The sequence below is a fragment of the Neomonachus schauinslandi genome, chromosome 5 (assembly GCF_002201575.2).
Source record: "Neomonachus schauinslandi chromosome 5, ASM220157v2, whole genome shotgun sequence".
In the NCBI taxonomy this organism is placed as follows: Eukaryota; Metazoa; Chordata; class Mammalia; order Carnivora; family Phocidae; genus Neomonachus; species Neomonachus schauinslandi.
Genome location: NC_058407.1, coordinates 7,852,462 through 7,875,715, shown reverse-complemented (window position 1 = coordinate 7,875,715; position 23,254 = coordinate 7,852,462). Strand labels below are relative to the sequence as shown.

The 23,254-nt window shown below is 44.2% G+C and overlaps 2 non-coding genes across 2 annotated transcripts; one reads left to right on the top strand and one right to left on the bottom strand.

Annotated features, from left to right (window-relative positions):
* Positions 1-10,013: 10,013 nt before the first annotated feature.
* Positions 10,014-10,120, bottom strand: LOC123325045. The gene has a single exon (XR_006540211.1). It is a non-coding gene; the product is annotated as a small nucleolar RNA U13 (small nucleolar RNA).
* Positions 10,121-12,589: 2,469 nt separating this feature from the next.
* Positions 12,590-12,692, top strand: LOC123324925. Its single transcript, XR_006540103.1, has one exon. It is a non-coding gene; the product is annotated as a U6 spliceosomal RNA (small nuclear RNA).
* Positions 12,693-23,254: the final 10,562 nt, after the last annotated feature.

Below are 23,254 nucleotides of genomic sequence, written 5' to 3'. Positions count from 1 at the left end.
TCTTTATAGTTCTATCTCTTGGGTCTTTCAAGTCTTTGATCCATTTTGTGTTAAATTTTGTATGTAAGGTAATTCTTTTACATGTGGATAATCCAGTTTTCCCAGAACTACTTGTTGAAAAGACTCCTTTCCCCATTAAATTGTTTTAGTACCCTTGTTGAAAATCATTTGACCGTATATGCAAGGGGTATTTTTCTGAGCTCTCTATTCTATTGGGAGTTCATGTTTGATGAGGACAGGGTTTCAGTTTGGGAAGATGGAAAAGTTCTGGAGATGGATGGTGGTGATGGTCGCACAAAAAACGTGAATGTTGTTAATGCCACTGAACCGTACAGTTTAAAATGGTAAATCTTAAAAAAAAAAAAAAAAGATGGTAAATCTTATGGGTATTTTACCACAATTAAATAAAAATTTTTAATAAAATAGACATTTTCAGATAAGTAACGACTAGGATAATTTGTAGCCAGCACTTACTCCAAGAAATGCTAAAGGAAATTCTTCAGGATGGAGGGAGAGATGAAAATGCAAACCTATAGGAAGAAAAGCACACTCAAAATGGCAAGTATGTGGGTAAATGTAAAATATGATTGTTCTTTTCTTAATTTGTTTTAAAAAGTCAGCTGGCTGGGGGCGCCTGGGTTGCTCAGTCGTTAAGCGACTGCCTTCAGTTCAGGTCATGATCCCAAGGTCCTGGGATCAAGCCCCGCATCGGGCTTCCTGCTCCGCGGGAAGCCTGCTTCTCCCTCTCCCACTCCCCCTGCTTGTGTTCCCTCTCTCGCTGTGTCTCTCTCTGTAAAATAAATAAATAAAATCTTAAAAAAAAAAAAGTCAGCTGGCTGTTCAAAGTAAAAATAACAGAGGTACCTGGCTGGCTTAGTTGGTAGAGCATGCAACTCTTGATCTTGAGGTTGTGAGTTCGAGCCCCATTTTGGGTGTAGAGATTACTTAAAAATTTAAAAATATGTTTTAAAAAGTAAAAATAACAGTGTATTGTGAAGTTTATAACACTTATAAAAGTAAAATACATGACAATAATGCAAAGGACAGTAGGGGTGTAAATATAATGACATTGTTGTAAAGGTTTTCATTAAATATAAATCAGCTGCGGAAGATTAAGGATGCACGCTGTAATCACTAAAGTAACCACTTGAAAAAATGATCCAAAGAGCTGGCTAAAAAGTCAACAGAAGAGAAAGAATGAAATACTTAAAAATACTTAATTAGGGGCACCTGGGTGGCTCAGTCGTTAAGCGTCTGCCTTCAGCTCAGGTCATGATCCCTGGGACCTGGGATTGAGTCCTGCGTCAGGCTCCCTGCTTGGTGGAGAGCCTGCTTCTCCCTCTGTTGCTCCCCCTACTTGTGTTCTCTCTCCCCTCCTCTCTCTCTGTCAAATAAATAAAATCTAAAAAAAAAAAAAGAAAAGAAAAATACTCAATTAACCCAAACAATAAAGGAACAAAGAACAGAGGGGACAAAGAGAAAATAAATATCAAGATGGCAGACTTAAAACCAATATATCAGTAATTACATTAAATGTAAATGGAATAAGGATTCAATAAAATTGATAAATCTCTGACTGAAGACAGAAAATATAAACTACCAAAATCAGAAATGAAAGAGAAGACATCTCTACAGAACCTAAAGAATAATAAGATAAAATTATGAACAACTTTATGTCAATATATTTATTGGTTTCAATAAAATGGACAAAGTTCTTAAAAATATAATTTACTGGGCGCCTGGGTGGCTCAGTTGGTTAAGCGACTGCCTTCGGCTCAGGTCATGATCCTGGAGTCCCGGGATCGAGTCCCACATCGGGCTCCCTGCTCAGCCGGGGGTCTGCTTCTCCCTCTGACCCTCTTCCCTCTCATGCTCTCTGTCTCTCATTCTCTCTCTCTCAAATAAATAAATAAAATCTTAAAAAAAAATGATACCCTATTTAAAATATATATATATATAATTTACTAAAACATATGAAAACTTAAAATATATGAATAGTCTGTTATCTATTAAAGAAATTGAAGTCATAATTAACAACATTCCCACTAGAAAACTCCAGGCCCAGATGACTTCATTGGTGAATTATCCCAAATATTTAAGGAAGATATAACACCAATTTTATATAAACTCCTTCAAAAAGAGGAAGAGAAGGGAATACTTCCCAACCTGTGTTACAAAGCTGCATAACTCTGATACCAAAGCCTGTTACTATATAAAAAGAAAATTGCAGGTAATGTCATTCATGAACATAGACAAAAAATTCACAAATTGAAAAATATTACTGAGTTGTAAAACAAAATATTAGCAAATTAAACCCAGCAATATATAAAAATGATAATCATATCCATATAGATTTTATACCAGTAATACAAGGTTGGTTCAACATTTAAAAAATCATGTGGTGCCTGGCTGGCTCAGTCAGTGGGGTGTGCGACTCTTGATCATGGGGTTTTGAGTTTGAGGCCCACGTGAGGTATAGAGATTACTTAAAAACAAAATCTTTAAAAAAAAAAAAAGAAAAGAAAAATCAATGCAATCTACCACATTAGTGTAATAAAGGAGAAAAATCAGATACCATTTCAATGGTATTTGACAAAATTTAATACCTATTCAAGATAAAAATTCTCGGGGTGCCTGGGTGGCTCAGTCAGTTAAGCATCTGCGTTCAGCTCAGGTCATGATCCCAGGGTCCTGGGATGGAATCCTGAGTCAGGCTCCCTGCTCAGCGGGGAGTCTGCTTCTCCCTCTGCTTCTGTATGCCACTCTGCCTACTTGTGCTCTCTCTCTCTCTCTAATAAATACATAAAATCTTTAAAAAAAATAAAATTAAAAATTTTTTTTAAAAAGATAAAAATTCTCACAAAGTAGAGATGGTAGGTAATTACTTCAAATTAATAAAGAGCATCCATGAAAAATCTATAGTAACATCATACTTATTGGTGAAATAATGAGTGCTTCCCCCCTAAGATTAGAAACAATGCAAAGATGTCTACTCTAAACACTAGTCAACATCGTAGTGATGGTCCCAGCCAGTGTAATGTAAGAAAAAGAAATAAAAGGCATTAAGATTGGATATAAATAAGTAAAGCTGTTATTTATTTACAGACTACATGATTGTGTAAATAGAAAGTCCTAAATAGGGGGGTCTGGGTGGCTCAGTTGGTTGAACGTCCAACTCTTGATTTTGGCCCAGGTCATGATCTCAGGGTCATGGGATCGAGCTCCACATCAGGCTTTGCACTGAGAGTGAAGACCACTTGGGATTCTCTCTCCCTCCCGCCCCCACCACTCGTGCATACACTTTCTCTTTTAAAAAAAAAAAAAAAAAAAAAAGTCCTAAAGAATATACAAAAAAGCTACCAGGTAAGTGAGTTTAGCCAGGTGGCAGGATACAAAGTAAATATTCAAGACAGTGTAGTATTGATGTAAAGTCAAATCAATGGAACAGAAGAGAGAGATCAAAAACAAATTCTTTTTTTTTTTTTAAGATTTTATTTATTTATTTATTTATTTGACAGAGACACAGCGAGGGAGGGAACACAAGCAGGGGGAGTGGGAGAGGGAGAAGCAGGCTTCCCGCGGAGCAGAGAGCCCGAGGCGGGGCTCGATCCCAGGACCCTGGGATCATGACCTGAGCCGAAGGCAGACGCTTAAAGACTGAGCCACCCAGGCGTCCCTCAAAAACAAATTCTCACATGTACAACTGATTTTCAATAAGCATCAAAATAATCCAATGAAGAAAGAACATTCTTTTTAATATATACTGTTGGAGCAACTGGATATCTACATTATAAAGAATTAACCTTGATCCCTATCTTATACCAATATAAAACTTACTTTGAGGGGCGCCTGGGTGGTTCAGTCGTTAAGCGTCTGCCTTCGGCTCCGTCACGATCCCAGGGTCCTGGGATGAGCCCCGCATCGCATCGGGCTTCCTGCTCCGCGGGAGGCCTGCTTCTCCCTCTCCCACTCCCCCTGCTTGTGTTCCCTCCCTCGCTGTGTCTCTCTCTGTCAAATGAATAAATAAAATCTTTAAAAAAATAAGTAAACTATTTTTAAAAAATCATTTTGAGATAGATCATATATCTAAATGTAAAATCTAGGGGCTCCTGGGTGGCTCAGTCATTAAGGATCTGGCTTCAGCTCAGGTCATGATCCCAGGGTCCTGGGATCGAGCCCCACATCAGGCTCCCTGCTCCGTGGGAAGCCTGTTTCTCCCTCTCCCACTCCCCCTGCTTGTGTTCCTGCTCTCGCTATCTCTCACTCTGTCAAATAAATAAATAAAAATTAAAAAATAAATAAATGTAAAATCTAAAACCATACAATTTCTAGAAGACAACATAGGAGAATATCTTTGCAACCCTAGGATAGGCAAAAATTTCTCAGAACACAAAAAACACTAATCAAAAGAAAAAGCTGGGGGCGCCTGGGTGGCTCAGTCGTTAAGCATCTGCCTTCGGCTCAGATCATGATTCCAGGGTCCTGGGATGGAGGCCCACATCGGGCTCCCTGCACCGTGGGAAGCCTGCTTCTCCCTCTCCCACTTCCCCTGCTTGTATTTCCTCTCTCGCTGTGTCTCTCTCTGTCAAATAAATTAATTAAAAAAAAAAAAGCTGATAAATTGAACGTCATCAAAATTAAATTTTTCTGCTTATCAAAAAAAAAGAAAAGGCAAGTCTTAGATTGGGAGAATATTCACAATACATATATATGACAAAGGATTTATAATTAGATTATATGGGGCGCCTGGGTGGCTCAGTTGGTTAAGCGGCTGCCTTCGGCTCAGGTCATGATCCCAGGGTCCTGGGATCAAGCCCCGCATCGGGCTCCCTGCTCGGCGGGGAGTCTGCTTCTCCCTCTGACCCTCCTCCCTCTCGTGCTCTCTGTCTCTGATTCTCTCTGTCTCAAATAAATAAATAAAATCTTTAAAAAAAAAAAAAGAAACAAACTACTGAGGGGTAGGGTTTTGTTATAAACAAACAGGCGCACCTGGGTGGCTCAGTGGGTTGAGCCTCCAACTCTTGATTTCGGCTCAGGTCATGATCTCAGGTCGTGGATTGAACCCCATGTCTGGCTCTGTGCTCAATGCAGAGTCTGCTTCTCCCTCTCCCTCTGCTCCTCCCCCGTTCTCGTTCTCTCTCTCTCTCAAATAAATAAAAAAATCTTAAAAAACAAACAAACTACAGATAAACATGACATGGATGAATCTCAAAATCATTATGCTAATTGGAAAAAAGCCAGATGCAAAAAACTAAATGCTAGATGAAATTCTAGAAAAGACCATAAAGAAAATAAAGCAATGGAAACTCTCATATCATGCTAGAACACAGTAAAACCATTTAGAAAAAAGGTTTGGCCATTTCTTTTTCTTTTCTTTCTTTCTTTTTTTTTTTTAAGATTTATCTATTTGACAGAGAGAGACACAGCGAGAAGGGGAACACAAGCAGGGGGAGTGGGAGAGAGAGAAGCAGGCTTCCCGCAGAGCAGGGAGCCCGATGCGGGGCTCGATCCCAGGACCCCAGGATCACGACCTGAGCCGAAGGCAGACGCTTAATGACTGAGCCACCCAGGCGCCCCTTTCTTTTTTCTTTTTTAAGATCTTATTTTTAAGTAATCTCTACACACAATGCGGGGCTTGAACTCACAACCCTGAGATCAAGAGTCGTATGTTCTACTGACTGAGCCAGCCAGGCAGTCCCTGCCATTTCTTATAAAGTCAATCATATACTTTTCTTCTGACCCAGCAATTCTACTTCTGGTATTTATTCAAGAAAATATTTATTCAAGAAAAGGAAAGGAAAGGAAGGGAGGAAATGAAAATATTTGTCCATGAAAGGAATGTTCACATCAGCTTTATTCATAGTAGCCAAACCTGGAAACAATTAAGTTGTCCATCAACAGGTGAATGGATAAACAAATTGATACATGGAATACTACACAATAAAACTGTTGATACTTGGGGCGCCTGGGTGGCTCAGTTGGTTAAGCGACTGCCTTCGGCTCAGGTCATGATCCTGGAGTCCCGGGATCGAGTCCCGCATCGGGCTCCCTGCTCGGCAGGGAGTCTCCTTCTCCCTCTGACCCTCCCCCCCTCTCATGTGCTTGCTCTCTCTCATTCTCTCTCTAATAAATAAATAAAATCTTTAAAAAAAAAAAACTGTTGATACATGCATGAACATGGCTAAATCTGAAAAACATTAGGCTGTGTGAAAGAAAATGCAAATGAATATATACTTCATGATTCTATGTATATGAAATCCTAGAACAGGTAAAACTATGATTATAGAAATCATTATAATGGTTGCCTGTGGAGTGTGGAGTAGAAGTATTATATATAAATTATAATCTCAAAATTTTTTTAGTCAGTTGAAACAGGGGTGCCTGGCTAGCTCAGTCGGTAGTGTGTGAGTCTTGCTCTCAGGGTCATGAGTTCAAGTTCCATGCTGGGCCTAGAGCTTACTTAAAATAAATGAATGAGGGGTGCCTGGCCAGCTTAGTTGGTAGAGGGTGTGATTCTTGATCTTGGGGTCATGAGTTCAAGCCCCACGTTGAAAAATAAAAAATAGGGGTGCCTGGGTGGCTCAGTCGTTAAGCGTCTGCCTTCGGCTCAGGTCCTGATCCCAGGGTCCTGGGACCGAGCCCCGCATTGGGCTCCCTGCTCGGCGGAGAGCCTCCTTCTCCCTCTCCCACTCCCCCTGCTTGTGTTCCCTCTCTCGCTGTGTCTCTCTCTGTGAAATAAATAAAATCTTTTAAAAAAAAAAGAAAAAGAAAAAGAAAAAATAAATAAAATGAATGAATTTGATTAAGTAAAATAAAGTTGAAACGGATTCAGCTAGTATACAAAATGCCATCAGTCCTATACACTTGTAAGAAGAGGGGTTGTAGACTTGACTTTTAGCTTGTTAGTGACAGAAGCAAAGAATGAAAAACAATTGGTTACGTGATTGCAGCCAAAAGATCAGAAAAAAATCAGCTCAGTATTTTCACAATTTTTGGAACTGGGCTATGACTGAGCCTCATGGTGGACAAGATTCTCAACAATAGCCTCAGTTTCCACGCAGTGTTTCATTTGGCTGTGGTTTAAAAGGTCTTGTGATGAAATGAAGTTCAGTTCAAGCAATTCCATGAGAGGTCATGACACATCCTCTGATGGTCTAGATCATTCTAAGGGCAAGCATTTGATGCCTCGGGAGAAATGGCGTCAGGGCAGATGTCACCTCCACAGAGGGCTCTTCCAGCCCCTAAAGTTGAGCAACCCAAAATGCTGCCACAATACCACACTTTATTTTTCTCCTAGCCCTTATCCCTGGTTGACATTGCTTACATGGCTACTGTCTAATTATACGACTAGAATGGTTGCTCCATGTGGATAATGACCTTAACTTGCATTGTCCGTCATCCTGTGCCTAACACGACGGGGGGCCCAGTAAAGACTCTGAATGAAAGAACGGCCTGTCTGACACGATCCTTTATTTCTCCCAACCATTTGATGGCAACCACATCCATCCAACTCAGGCTAAACAACACAGTCATTCAAGCACATAAGGAAAGACAGCAAACATTGCTGGGCCCACTCTCACTACCCTGTACCAGTCCCTTAGAAGTCAATGCTGGCTTCCCAACATTTCCAGAATCAGACTCTCCTACCACCTCCCCTGATTCCTCTGGCCTCACTATATCTTGCCCAGTTTTGCCCTAGCCTCCTACCACAGCTTCCTACTCTGACCTTTGCCCCTCACCACTCCCATGTCGTTCCCAGTACAGCAGAGCAGAAGACAGATCTTGTCGTTCCTCTGCTAAACACTCATGTGGCTCCACCTCACTCAGAGTGGAAGCCCAAATCCTCCCCAGGGCCTCACAGGCCTGATGTGAGCAGGAACACTGCGTTTCTCATCTCTCACCCAACCCCAGCCCCAGAGTGTCTGGAACTTGCCAGACTTTTGCTATGGCTGTTCCTCAGGCCTGGAATGCTCTTTCCTCAAAGACCCATTGAGCAGATTTCCTTGCCTTCTTCACGTCTGCTCAAATCTCGCCCTCTCAGTGAGATCTACCCTGACCACCCTATTTAAACACGCAATCTGCCCGCTCTTCTGCCATAAACACAAAGGGCTTACTATATGCCAGTGACTGTTCTGAGCCCTTCAGGCTTTATTCCTGGGTCCCAAGTGCCAAAACCATTTTATTTCTGCCCTTCTCCCCCGGGCACCCTTAGCCGCCTGCCCAAGTCCTGGGGGCATCTCTCTGGAATGTTTATCACTAGGAACTGCTTCAAACAAGGCTCTAAGTTTCCTTTTGCCCCTGAAAAGGGTGTGTAACTACCAATATCACAGCTTCCAAGGGGACCATGTGTGCCTGGTGATGGGGAATCATGTGCCTCTCCAGTGAACGTTCCTGGAGAATTCTTAGCCAAGGGAGCACTGTGAACACTTTCTGAGACCACTATTAGTAAAGACCCTCAGGGGGAATGCTGGCTAACCTCCTCCCCAGCCCACCTCAACCTTGACCTACCTTTACAAGCCTGGCTCTTAGAACTCCAGCAGCTCAGTATTCAGAATGGTTGCCTGAGCCTCTTAGGCAGAAGACACTTCAGACAAGTACCAGGGAGAACTAAGAGGGCCTTGGGCTTATTCCCAGAGCCGAGATACAATTCCCAGAGGTGGCAGTGACTGAGCAATCTTCCAAATTCCCTGGACCTATTTCAACAAGAGACAGCCCTTAGCTTTTTCTTCTCGATGAATAACAACACCTTATCTTCGGGTGTCATGGTTCTAATTCCCTTAGTCTTTCTTCTTGGGTCCCAGGTCCCAAAAACATTGTAATCTCTGTTCTTCTCCATTGGGCTTGAAGGCTCCCTTCCTCAAATCTGAAACTTAGTGGAATCCTCAAGTGACCAGAACTTAAAATCCTCAGGGGCCTCCTTTCTAATCCTTGTTCAAATTCTACGCCATCTTTTTGTGTCACTGTATACTTTCAACAGGTCCTGGAACTAGGCTGTTCATCTCACAAAGTAACATTAATAATCTGTCTCTGTAAAGCACTTTATGGTTTACAGAGTATTTTTTTTTTTTTTTTACATTCCTTCTGTCACTTGAGGCAAACAAGATGTTACATATCTGCTAGAGAACACGCCTTTAACAGTAGACACTTTTGGGGGCACCTGGGTGGCTCAGTTGGTTATGCGCCCAACTCTTGATTTCAATTTAGGTCATGATCTCGGGGTCGTGGGATTGAGCCCCATGTCCAGCTCCATGCTCAGTGGGGAGTCGGCTTGAGATTCTCTCTTTCTCTCTGCCCCTCCCCCACCCCATGCTCTCACACTCTCTCTCAAATAAAGAAATCTTTTTTTTTTTTTTAAAGATTTTATTTATTTTTTAGAGAGCGAGCGAGAGAGAAACAGCATGAGAGGGGAGAGGGTCAGAGGAAGAAGCAGGCTCCCCGCCGAGCCGGGAGCCCGATGTGGGACTCGATCCCAGGACTCCGGGACCATGACCTGAGCCGAAGGCAGACGCCTAACCATCTGAGCCACCCAGGCGCCCTCAAATAAAGAAATCTTAAAACAAAAACAGTGGACACTTTTTCTCCGCCTCTGAATTATAGATACAGAGTTGGAACAACAGAGCACTGAGGGTTTAAAGTCCATTTGCATTATTGATTTCTCACAATTCAGGCCAAAGAACCAGACTTTTAGCTTTGCAGGAACAACATTTTATTTTTTGTTTTATTATTATTATTACTTTAAGTAAGCTCTACACCCAACATAGGGCTCGAACTCACAAACCTGAGATCGAGAGTTGCATGTTCTACCAAATGAGCCAGCCAGGAGCCCCATTTTATATTTCTCTTGTATTGTCCCCTGTGTCTTTCAATAGGTACATGGTGAATACTTACTAAAATATTTTTTATTACTTAGCATTGTGTAATTCCCACAACCCTCTTTTTACTTCACTAAATGGGTAGTGCTATAATGGGGATACATACACTTGTTTATTGACTTCTAGACAGATTCTTTTCTATATCGGACCGGTAATGTGCCAGTGTCGTGATAAGGGTGGAGGGTAGTACACCTCACACAATAAGAGCATGAACTCCCAGTTGTCACATCTATGAGCCACAAAAGGATCTACAAATTTTTTTATCAGACTTTTAATTTTTAGAGTGGTTTTAGGTTTAAAGCTAAATTGAGTGCAAAGTACAGAGACTTCCTCTACCCCCCTTACCCCCACACAATCATTGCCTCCCCACTGTCAGCATGCCCCACCAGAATAGTACACTTGTTACAATCAGTGAACCTACACTGACACGTCATTATCATCCAAAGTCCATAGTTTGCATGAGGGTTCACCCTTGGTGTAGCACATTCTATGGGTTTAGACAAACGTATGATACAAATCCACCATTACGGCATCACATAGAATATTTTCTACCCTAAAAATCCTCTGTGCCCTGTTCATGTCTCCCTCCCCCAACCCCTGGCAACCACTCATCTTTTTATTACCTCCATGGTTTTGCCTTTTCCAGATGTTGTATAAGCGGAATCATATAGCATGTAGTCTTTTCAGATTGGCTTCTTTCACTTAGATATATGCATATAAGGTTCCTCCATGTCTTGTCATGGCTTGAGAGCTCATTTCTTTTTAGCAGTGAACAATACCCCATTTCTGGATGGACCACAGTTTATTTATCCATTCACCTCCTGAAGGACTTGGTTGCTTCCAAGTTTTGGCAACTGCTATAAACACCCACATGCGGGTTTTCGTGTGGTCATAAGTTTTCAACTCCTTTGAGCAAACACCAAGGAGCACAATTCCTGGATTGTATGGTGAGATTATGGTTAGTTTTGTGAGAAACCATCAATCTGTCTTCCAAAGTAGCGGTACCATTTTGCATTCCCACCAGCAATGAATGAGAGTTCCTGTTGCTCCATATCCTTGAGAGCATTTGGTGTTGTCAGTATTTGGGGGATTTGGGGGATTCCAATAGGTGTATAGACTTGGGGGATTCCAATAGGTGTATAGTGGCATCTCATTGTTGTTTTAATTTGCATTTCATTGGGGTTACATGATGTAGGGTATCTTTTCATACGCTTACTTGCCATCTGTTCTGGGTCTGTTAAAATCTTTGGCCCATTTTTTAATCAGGTTGTTTTCTTATCATTGCATTTTAAGAGTTCTTTGTATATTGTGGATAATAGTCCTTTATCAGTTATGTCTTTTGCAAATATTTTCACCCAGTCTGGCTTTTCATTCTCTTGACAATGTCCTTTGCAGAGCAAAAATTTTTAATTTTAATGAAGTCTAGTTTATAGGTTATTTCTTACATGGATTATGCCTTTCCTGGACCTAAAAAGTCATCACCATCTCCATGATCATCCAGATTTTCCCCTATGTTATCTCCTAGGGCGTTCACAGTTTTGCATTTTACATTTAGGTCTATGATCCATTTTAAGCCAAATTTTGTCAAGGGTGTATGGTCTCTGTCTGGATTCATTTTTTTGCATATGGATGTCCAGTTGTTCCAGCACCATTTGTTGAAAAGACTCTTTGCTCCATTGTACTGCCTTTTCTCCTCGGTCAAGGAGCTGGCTGTTTTTATGTGGCTCTATATCTGGGCTCTCTATTCTGCTCCATTGACCCACTGGTCTATTCTTCACCAATACCACACTGGCTTCATTACTGTAGCTTTATAAGAAGTCTTGAATTTGGGTCGTATCAGTCCTCTTGGCATAGGGAAACTGAAAGACTGCAGAGAAATCTGCTTTTTGCTCCTTTTCCTGCTTCTATTCTTGCTAGGACCTGCACCCCTACTTTTACACAAGCCTCGGAATGCAAATAGCATACGTCCTCCTTGTAAAGGACAAGGAGTTGGTGATTTCTCTAGAATAGACAACATCTGAGGAAGGACCGGGTGAGAATGACCAGACAAGCCATCATATGCATATTCCAGACCACTGGTGCTAGAAATTGACACCAAGACCCCCCGGGCTCCAAGGAATAACACCTGGACCTCATCTAACTGGTTCCTGGTTGCCTAAGAGGCCACATACACCAGACTATGATCATCAGTAAAAATCCCTTTGCAGAGCAAAAATTTGAGCAAAGATGAGACTCTCTCTCCTTTCCCTTCTGAGTTTCCCAGACATTCTGTCTGTACGTGCACTCTCTCTGTACCTTCAATAAACTCTCCTCTCACCTCCTGCTGCTCCCATTTGATGTCTTCTGCATGCACCCTGGGACCACCTTGGCTGGTCCTGCAGGACTCCCTCCAGATCCTCAGACCTGGCCTGCCTACATCACTCTGACTTCGTTCTTCTTCAATATTGAGTTGGCTGTTCTTTTTGCCTCTACATACAAACTTTAGAACCTGTCAACCTCCACAAAAGAACTTGTGGGATTTTGACCGGGATTGAACTGAATCTATAGACCAAGTTGAAAAGAACGAACATCTTGACAATATTGAGTTTTCCTATGCAAAAACATGAAATATCTCTCCATTTACTTAATTCTTCTTTAATATCTTTCACCAGAGTTTCATGGTTTTCCTCATATAGATCTTACACAATATAAATTTTTTTTTTAAAGATTTTATTTGTGTGCTTCGGTAGCACATATACTAAAATTGGAACAATACAGAGAAGATTAGCATGGCCCTTGCGCAAGGATGACACGCAAATTCGTGAAGCGTTCCATATTTTTAAAAAAATAAATAAATAAAGATTTTATTTATTTGACAGAGAGAGACACAGTGAGAGAGGGAACACAAGCAGGGGGAGTGGGAGAGGGAGAAGCAGGCTCCCTGCCGAGCAGGGAGCCTGATGCGGGGCTCGATCCCAGGACCCTGGGTATCATGACCTGAGCCGAAGGCAGACACCCAACGGCCTAGCCACCCAGGTGCCCCACAATATAAATTTTTAAAATGCAACTGATGTGGGGCACCTGGGTGGCTCAGATAAGCGTCTGACTCTTGATTTCTGCTCAGGTCATGATCTCAGGGTCCTGGGATTGAGCCCCACATCCCTGCTCAGCACGGAGTCTGCTTGTCCCTCTACCTCTGCTTCTGCCCCTCCCCCTGCTCTCGCTCTCTTTCAAATAAATAAATAAATAATCTTTTTTAAAAAATGCAACTGATGTATTCAACATGGAGTTTGTCCATGTAATTGCTGTCTTTGAGGTCAGGGTCATGCCTGTTTTTAAGCAGCAGATTGCCCTGACATTTGCAGGTGTGGATATGAGAAATGCTCAAGAAGAGGAAGAGAATCTGATAGTTTCATTAGGATCTGGATTCTAGTCCCAGCTCAGCCACTAACTTGCTGTATGACTTCTAGCAAAACATTTCCCTTTCTAGGCCTTCATGAAGGGGTTAGGTTAGACGAGTGGATCCCAAAACTGACCCAGGGCTTCACTCCCAAATATTTTTTCAATAGGTCTAGGGTGGGACCTGGAGAAATCTGCTTAATTAAAATCTTCCCTGGTGTCTCTGATCTCTGGGATCCACTGACCTGTTTGGAGTAAAGGAGGCTGCCGCATTTTCACAACTCATGGTGCATCTAGTGTTTCCATAATTGTTTCACGACCCCCTAGGCCTACAGAAATACCTAACAGTTCTGTTCATTAAGTAGGTAAGTCCAAACAAATCCAGTATGTCCTAAGAACTTAATGCCTGTTTCGCACCGCACACCTTCTCAAACCTTGGAATTAGGACTCATTTCCTGTTCCACATTCATCTACACACAATACTTTTTATCACAACAACCTCCCTCAGCTTTGCAAAGACAGGATGTTATCTAAAGGACTGTAATGTGAGCGGGCAGTTTTGTGCAGTACCAGACAGATGTCGTTTGGATACTGATGGGCTGAATTGTGATGTGATGGGCTGAATTGTGTCCCACCCCCTTTCAATTGGTATGTTAAAATTCTAACCCTAGTACCTCAGACTGCGACTGTATTTGGAGATAGGGCCTGGAAAGATGTAATTAAGGTAAAATGAGGTCCCCTAGGTGGGCCCTCACCCAATTTGACTGGTGTCCTTATAAGAAGAGATTAGGACACAGACGTGTGCACACAGATAAAAGACCATGTGAGGACACAGCAAGAAGGCAGCATCTGCAAGCCCACGAGAGGGGCCTCAGAAAAAAGAAAACCTGCCGACGCTTGAATTGAGGCTTCCGGCCTCCCAGAACTGTGAGAAAATAACTCTCTGCTGTTTAAGCCACACCGTCTGTGGTATTTGGTTATAGCAGCCTAGCAAACTCACATGGTAAGGTCAGGTAGCACATTTTCATTCGACATAATAAACATAAACAAACACTTCTGCCCTAATAACACACCTGATTCTTTGCTTCCGGCAGCTATCAGTTTGCAGTCAGGAGAGGGGCCCCGAGGCCAGTGATTTGGGCGACCAGCTGGGCGGTGGGCGTGGTGTTTCGGAGAGAGCCAATCAGGAGCTGCAGAAGGATGGGAGCAGTGGGAACGCAGAAAAGTAGACATATGGGGATATGTTTAGCGGTGAGAAGTAGTTTTGCTTCAGGATTTGCAGATGGAATTGTGAGCGGCAGAGAGCAGAATCACGGATAATTCCGAACTTTCTGTTAATAATATAGTTGTATTTCTACTGTGACTACAACCTTTCATTCCATGAGTTTCATTAAGAGCCTGCAAAATGCCATGCCATGTCCAAGGTGCCAGGATGCAGAGGTGGGAAAGATAAGGTGCCTGCTTTCACTTAATTAAGAGAGTGGATGTTGTTTTCCACAGAACTAGAACAAATAATTCTAAAACGTGTACGGGACCACAAAAGACCCTGAATAGCCTAGCAATCTGGAGAAAAAAGAGCAAACGGGAGGTATCACAGTCCCAGGTTTCAAGATACACTACGAAGCTGTGGTAATTAAAATAGTATGGAACTGGCACAGAAAAACACACGCAGATCAATGGAAAAGAATAGAGAGCACATGGGGGGCCTGGCTGGCTCAGTTGGTGGAGGATGCGACTCTTGATCTCAAGGTTGTGAGTTCGAGCCCCACACTGGGTGTAGAGATTACTTAAAAATAAAGTCTTGGGGCGCCTGGGTGGCTCAGTCGTTAAGTGTCTGCCTTTGGCTCAGGTCATGATCTCAGGGTCGTTGGATCGAGTCCCGCATCCGGCTCCCTGCTCAGCGGGAAGCCTGTTTCTCCTCCTCCCACTCCCTCTGCTGGTGTTCCCTCTCTCACTGTGTCTCTCTCTGTCAAATAAATAAAATCTTTAAAAAAAAAAAAAGTTAAAAAAATAAATAAATAAAATCTTTAAAAAAAAGTGTTTTCTACCAACTGAGCCAGTCAGGTGCCCTTGATTAATATATATATTTTTTAAAATTTAAATAAAATTAATTTAATTAATTATTAAAATATATATTCTAATATATATATATATTTAAGATTTTATTTATTTATTTGACAGAGAGAGAACACAAGCAGGGGGAGTGGGAGAGGGAGAAGCAGGCTCCCCGCCGAGCAGGGAGCCCGATGCGGGACTTGATCCCAGGACCCTGGGATCATGACCTGAGCCAAAGGCAGATGCCCAACGACTGAGTCACCCAGGCGCCCCTATTTTTTTAAGATTTTATTTATTTATTTGAAAGAGAGAGAGAGCGTGTACGCACAAATGGGGGGAGGGGCAGAGAGAGAGAGAGAGAGAGAGAATCTCAAGGAGACTCTGCACTTAGCATGGAGCTGGATGCCGGGCTCGATCCCAGGACCGGAGATCGTGACCTGAGCCTAAATCAAGAGTCTGACACTTAACTGACTGAGCCACCCAGGCGCCTACCCTGATTTAGATTTTAAAGAGATCAGTCAGGCTATTATGTGAAGAATAGGTTTTAGGTTGGCAAGTGAGGATGCTGGGAAAATAGTTAGGTGATACTGTAGGACCGCAGGCAGAAACTGATGCTGACTCATCTGGGGTGGTAGGCGAAGGAGGGTAAGAGGACAGATTTGGGATGTGTCTTAGATGCAAATCAACTAGACTGGTACTTTATATGGCAAGTTCTGCTGTACAAAGATCTGGAGAGTCTGCCTAGTACTAGTCTCAGATGTTTAAGTTTGCAACATAGACTTAGATTTGCAGCCTTAAGGCTTTAGATTCAGACAGATGTGGATTTGAACTCTGGCTCTACCATTTAGTCACGGTGTGACCTTATACAAGTCATCTTCATCGCCTCCTACTCTGTAAAATGGGGACAACAGTATTTAGCTCAAAGGGTACATAAGATAATGCGTACAAAGCCCCTTGCACAGAATCTGGCCACACAGGAAGAGCTCAGCCGATGATAGCGGTTAGCATTTTTATCAGTTACTGGACACTTCCACATTCATTCCAATTAACTAACTGCAATAGTTCTTTTCCTGGCTTCCCTGCTTCCATTCCGCCTGCTCCAATCCCTCCTCAGCTCCGCTGCAGGCCTCCACCTACAACATATACCCATCATGTCACTTCCCTTTTAAACACTGCTGTGGCTCCCACCGCCCACAGATTAAAATGCAAATGTCTCAGAATAACATCCAAGGCCCTTCAAACTCGGGACCCCTGCCTGCCCACCTATCCATCCCCTTCTCACAGCCTGGCTTGTAGCCACGCCAGAATTTCCACCTGATGCTTTTTCATAAGTAACACCTAATTGATCCAAGGGTCAGATCAACAGCGAGCCCCAGTCATCACGATGTGTGCATCTATCACAGGAAACCAACGGCATTTTCAGACTTAATTGTCATCAGTGGAAGAAAATGCTCCCTCCAATTCAAAGTTTGCCATGTAAGTCCCATCATATTTAGAAAGGGGGGCCGTAACATTCCCATGGATTATCTCCTGTCCTACCAGTGGGAGTGGGCTATTTTCTTAGAAGACTTGCTAATTGGGGCGCCTGGGTGGCTCAGTCGTTTGGCATCTGCCTTTGGCTCAGGTCATGATCCCAGGGTCCTAGGATCAAGTCCCACATCGGGCTCCCTGCTCAGCGGGAAGCCTGCTTCTCCCTCTCCCACTCCCCCTGCTTGTGTTCCTGCTCTCGCTATCTCTCTGTCAAATAAATAAATGAAATCTTGAAAAAAAAAAAAAAGGCTTGCTAATTGATTTCAAGGTGATCAGCTGAAATGAGCAAAAGGGATGGTAGGTTGTCATGAGGATTGGATAAAATACTCAAAAGCACCTGGTGTTAAGTAGACGTTCATTAAATATTTGTCGACTCTAAACCTGGATCAACAACATGAAAGGTGTGCTTTTGGCACCGACAGGGCTGGTTTACTTAGCCTTCCTAAGCGTAAGCCTCAGTTCTTAAAAAGATAAGAATGCCTCCTGCCTTTTAAGTTTGTTGAGGACAAAGGAGGTTACAGGATAAATGAAAACACTTAGGCCAAAAAACACCTGCCATACATCATAGACATTAGGAAACACACAGCCCATCTTCCCTTTTACAGGCCCAGAGGGACAAGTATCTCTCAGGATACTTGTCAGTGCTTGTGGTGACAGACCTGTCTTCGAAAGACCCATACTCTTCGAAAATGGGCATTTGATAATTAACTGCCAATTAACTGTATACATCCAGAAATGGTATCGCCAAATTAACTGCCATCATTTCATAAACAAACAATTTAGGTTCCTTTAACTGATACTTAAAAATCCCTACTTACATTTCTCATGTTCATTCCAAATAATTTGCTAGGAGGTGGACCTGTCAATAGGAAGGACAAAATTACTATTTATCACCAATGCCCTCAAAATAATCATTACTCAGAAAACCCAAAACAGTTGAAATTTTCAGAATTCAGTCAACTCCCCATCCGACTCCCTCTCAGTTTTGACTTTGCCTGAAGGACTCCCCATAGCCCAGCCCAAACCAGAAAGTAACATTAAAAATAATAGTAATAGCTCCACTTTGGCGATTTGGGTTGCTGGGATAGAGCTGTTGGTAGTCCGGGAGGACAAGCAGATCCAGCAAAAGTATTATTCTAGACTAGTAGATGATGAGGTCACAGGATGTTTGGTTTCTGAGCTTTATGCCCATCCAAGGCAGTTATCCTGAAAAACCTCTGATTGAGTCCATAGTAATGTTCTGGCACTGCTCCCTGATCTAACAAACCTCTCTAGGACAGTTTCTTCATCCGTCCAAGGAGGCTAATAAAAAAGCTTACTTGGTGAGGGGCGCCTGGGTGGCTCAGTCGTAAGCGTCTGCCTTCGGCTCAGGTCATGATCCCGGGGTCCTGGGATCGAGCCCCGCATCGGGCTCCCGGCTCCGCGGGAGGCCCGCCTCTCCCTTCCCCACTCACCCTGCCTGCGTTCCCCCTCTCGCTGTGTCTCTCTCTGTCAAATAAATAAATAAAATCTTAAAAAAAAAAAATAAAGCTTACTTGGTGAGTTAATTGTGAGACATTACTTATGACAACGTAGTTGAAAATGCTTTACGGGTTGCAAAGCACTTACTTACATATTAGTTATTAGTTTTCCTAAGTCCAGCCACTTTTACGGTGGAGGAAAGTGTAGCCTATAAAAAAATCAAACGTCTTCCCAAGGGCGATTAGGGCAGAGCTCGCCCAGTTAGGGCCACTCATCAAACCCTTCCTGGTTTTCAAAGCCTGGTTCAAATACACGTTTTCCTCGGCCTGGCGCACTGGGCCAAGAGCCAAAGGTCCCAGGTTCGTATCCCAGCTCTGCCTCTTCCCAATCCTGGGACACATGCTTGTGCCCCATGTGCCTTCGCTGCCACCTAGAGAAGGAAGGGGTGGTGACCGAGCCCGGCCAGCCTGGGTGCTTAATAATGGCAGTTACCCTTGGTCAGCCCACTTATCACTCTTTCCTGTTTCCCCCGCGCACTGTGGTTGCAATCAAAGCCCGGGCACTCTAAGGGCTCGCTCGCGGCCAAGCACTGTGCTAATCGCTCTGGCCGGCAGCAGCCCCACACCTCCGAGTACCTAAGACAAGGGGGGAGGGGTCTCGCCGCCCCTCGCCCCTAGGGGAGCAACCCCGGGGCGGTGTCCCAGCTCTGCCAGCCCCCAGCTCAATAGTCCCCCGAGGCCCGGCTGCCCGCTACGCCCCCGGCGCCTCGGCCCTACGCGGCCGGCACTGACCGCCCCCCCGTCCCCCCAGCCTGGGCCCCGCTATCTAGGTGAGCCCGCGCCGCGCTCCTCCCCACTCCGGCCAGGCTCGCTCGGGCGAGGGCTGCAGCCTCCCTGCCCCGGGGCGGGCGGGGCGGGCGCGCGCCCGGGGCGGACCGCGGGACGGGGCGGGCGGGGCTGCCGGCGGTTGGCGCTCGGAACCCGCGCGCGGCCCCCGGCCACATGGCCGCGGGCCCCGCCCCGCCCGCGACCACGGCCTCTCCCCTCCACCTGCACTTGCACGGCCTGCCATGGGAGCGCTAGGACGGAGCTACCCTCTGTCGTCCCATTTTGCAGACGAGGCGAACTGAGGCCTGCCCAGAGTCACCGGTCGCAGGCCGGCGTCAAAGCAGTTAGCACCGTGCGGGCCTGAGGTTGGGGTCCGAAAGCGTTGGGCTCCTTTCCTTTAGATCACATTGACATGGAAGCTCTATGATGACAGGAACTGTGACGTCCTCTCTGCCCCCCCCCCCCCAAAGGTCTTGTAAAATAATTGGGGGAAGGCCAGGCAGAAGTGGGTGATTTGATATGGAAAAGAGCACCCAGCCTGCATATCGGTGATGCAGGGGAGTTAATCCATCTAATTTATGGGCTAGGGTAAGAGAGGAGACCAGCTAGGAGGCTGCAGTGGAATCCAGGGGAGGGATGATGGATTTAAGTGGTGGCAGTAGGGCTAGAACGAAGGGGAAATATTTGAGGTAGGTTTTGGAGAATTAATGGGATTTGCAGATGGATTGAAAGGACGGATGGAGAAGGAGGAAGCCAGAAGTTCCTTGAGTGGTTTAGTAGTGCTGTGTACTGAAATGGGGGAAACTAAAAGCGAAATAGGTATGGGGTAAGGGAATAAAGTGTTCTGTTGTGTGGTTTATGATGCAATGTCCAGTTTTCCTCTATAAGGATGGGTATAGGAGTCTGGAGCTCAGATGACAAACACCTGGCCTGGAGATGTGAATTTGGGGCATATAAATGGTATTTACCATACTAAAAATAAAAGACCTCACTTATGGTGAGAAGTAAAGCAAAACAAACAGGCCCAGGTCAGAATCCTGGAGAACACCAATACTCAGGGTTCAGGCCCTGCAATGGGGAGAGAACTGGCCAGAGAGGCAGGAGGAAGACCAAAGGCATCCCAAGAAAGGACAGCATTTCAGGAAGGGTGGAATGATCAGTTGTGTCAGATGCTGCTGAGAGAAGAGAGGTGTGTCTGCACATCTGAGAAGTTGTATGTGAACTTGACAGAGCAGTTTTGGTGGACTATGGGGACAGATGGAGAAGCGAGGAGCGGCAGAAGTGGAGGTAGTATGGGCAGACAAGTCTTGAAAAAAATGGGGGTGGAATGCAGGGGACAGAGGAGGTGGAGTCAAGGGATTTATTTGTATCGTTGGGGTGACACAAGAGCACATTTGTGTTGCTATTGGGAATGATCCAATAGAGTAGGAGAGATCAATGACCCCAGAGAGAGAGAGAGAGACATGGTGATTCATGGAAGGGAGGCCCTGAAAAGAGAGGGGTATATGAAATCCGTGTATAAAGGCATGACTCTGACCAGCCGAAAAGGGTACGTGTGCTACAGTATGAGACCCAGGCCCAGGAGCTCTGTGGCAGAAGGAATGACCACATGGTTCCAGTGGCCCCTGTTGCTTAGCAACCTGTGTTTAGTAAGACGTTTCAACTGAATTCCTAATTAACGGTCGTTTCAACTTATGCTAATGTTTCCTGTCACTGGGGTGTGCACTCTGCTTCTTTCCCTCTTCCAAAGTCTGGTACTTCAGGCTCTTGTTGAAATGCTCTGAAACTGATGGAAAGCTCAAATTTCTACTTTCTTGTACTGTTGATAAATGTATGCATCAAGATGTGAAAATTAGGGACTCTCACTCAGTCTTAAAGGGAGGGTGCCAAAGAATGCAGGATATAGATCTCCAGTTCAGAGCCCTCCAATGAACTCCACGCGCCTTCTTGCCTTCTTCCCCACAGGCATCTCAGACTAAATAAAGTCCTTAATACCTTATATTCAACCACCCAACCTCGTTCATTCATCCTACAGTTTTTAACTATTAGAGAACATGCTCCCAGCATCTACCCATTTGACATGTCTTCCCAAAGTCATTCTGGATTCCTCACTCTACCCACTCTATACAATTAATTACTGCCTCCAACACATTTCTCAAAAATTCTACTTTTCTGCGTGCCCTCTGAGTCTGCCCTGGTCTAAGCCACCATCATCCTTCATTGGGATCATTACAAGAGCCTTCTAACTGCTGTTTCTCTCAACCCATCTCCAATCCATTCTCCACACTGCAACCAGAGAGTGGTCTTTTAAAGCATAATCAAATCAATTTACTACCCCGCTTAAACCCTTCAAAGGTTTCCCATCACGTTCTCCTGCCAACGAGTTGTTTGCCACCCTCCCTAACTTCTGTGTCTCTGGAATGCGGTTTCCCCAACAACCTTCCTACCCTAACTGGCTACTTCTCATCAGGCAAGTCATATCCTCTTCTGGGTGCTCCCTTCCCTAGTGTCCATCACTGCACCCTGCCAAGTACCTTCTCAGCTCAACTAGATGTTAAGTTTTCACTGTCTTCCTGCAGGAGGCAGTGAAATCCATGTGGATGGACAGAGATGTTCACCTGTGTCTCCCCAGAGTCCAGCACTGTGCCTGGCATGCAGTAAATAAATATTTGATGAACAGCATGATTTGCTATGAGCAGATTCCCTGCCTGTGAAGTTTATGGTTGTACTTTTTTTTTTTTTTTAAGTAAGCTCTATGCTCAACATGAGGCTTGAACTCATGACCCCAAGATGGAGTTGCATGCTCTACCAACTGAGCCAGCCAGGTGCCCCTGTGGTTGCACTTTGAAAATTAATAAAAGACTAAGCAACATATGAAGGGGATTCTTCTTGGCTGTTTTATTCTTCTAGTTGCTGCCCTTCTGGTGTCTAATAGGATGATGATAACCACCATTGATTTTGCCTGGTCTATGGCAGGTACTGCACGTTTCTTATTTCTAGTTCTTACAACCCAATGAGGTGACCCTATCATTTCCACTGTACAAAGTAAAACCTAGACTCTCTCTGTTTAAGCTTGATGAATCTTGTTGATTCCATATTCCATTTGAAATCATGGAATTTTTCAAGTTGAATGAGAGTAACTTAATCCAGTAGGTGAGGCCCAAGAAGGAAGGCTGTAGTCTCCTCATGAGGGAACGGGGCCTAGAACCCTGTTAGTGGTAAAACAAAACCGTTCGCCAGAGTCAGAACAACAAGCTGCCTAATCCAGTGTTCTGCCTTTAAGAAGTAGCCTGTTTAATCCTTAAAGTCTTATTATCTATCTCTTTAGTCCCTGATCACCTAGGATATGCTAGGCTCTGTTCTTGGCTCTGGAAATACAGTAGAGAACAAGACAGTCTAAGTCACCGCCCTTAGGGCACTTACACTCCAGTGGTGGGAGATAGACAATAAAGAAATAAACAAGTGAACAAGATAATTTCAGACAGAAACAGGTACTATAAAGAACTATAAAATGGGTGAAGGGATACAGAGTGAGGGGAGGGAAAAGTTACTTTAAATAAGGTCCCTGAGGAGGTGACTTTGAGCTGAAATTTGAAAAATGAAGAGCCATCCAGGAGAAGAGCCACAGAAAGAACATCAAGTGCAAAGGCCCTAATGCAAAGTCAAGCTTGGCAGTCAAGAACAAGAAGTGAGTTGGGGTGCCTGGGTGGCTCAGTTGGTTAAGTGTCTGCCTTCGGCTCAGGTCATGATCCCAGAGTCCTGGGATCGAGCCCCGCATCCGGCTCCCTGCTCGGCGGGAAGCCTGCTTCTCCCTCTCCCACTCCCCCTGCTTGTGTTCCCTCTCTCTCTCTCTGTGTCTCCCTCTGTCAAATAAATAAATAAAATCTAAAAAAAAAAAAAAAAGAAGAAGTGAGTGGGGAAAGCCGGAGAGGGTAATACAGGAGGAGATTGAAGAGAAAGCAGAGTGTCATTCAGGGTCTTGTGGAATGTTTGAATTTTATTCAAGGTGCAAGAGGGAGCTAGTAGAGGTTTCAAGCAAGAGGATGAACATGATCTGGCTTATGATTTAAAAGATCACCTATGGATTAAAGAAGGGGAAAACTCAAACAGGGACCGTTGGAGGGCTGTTGC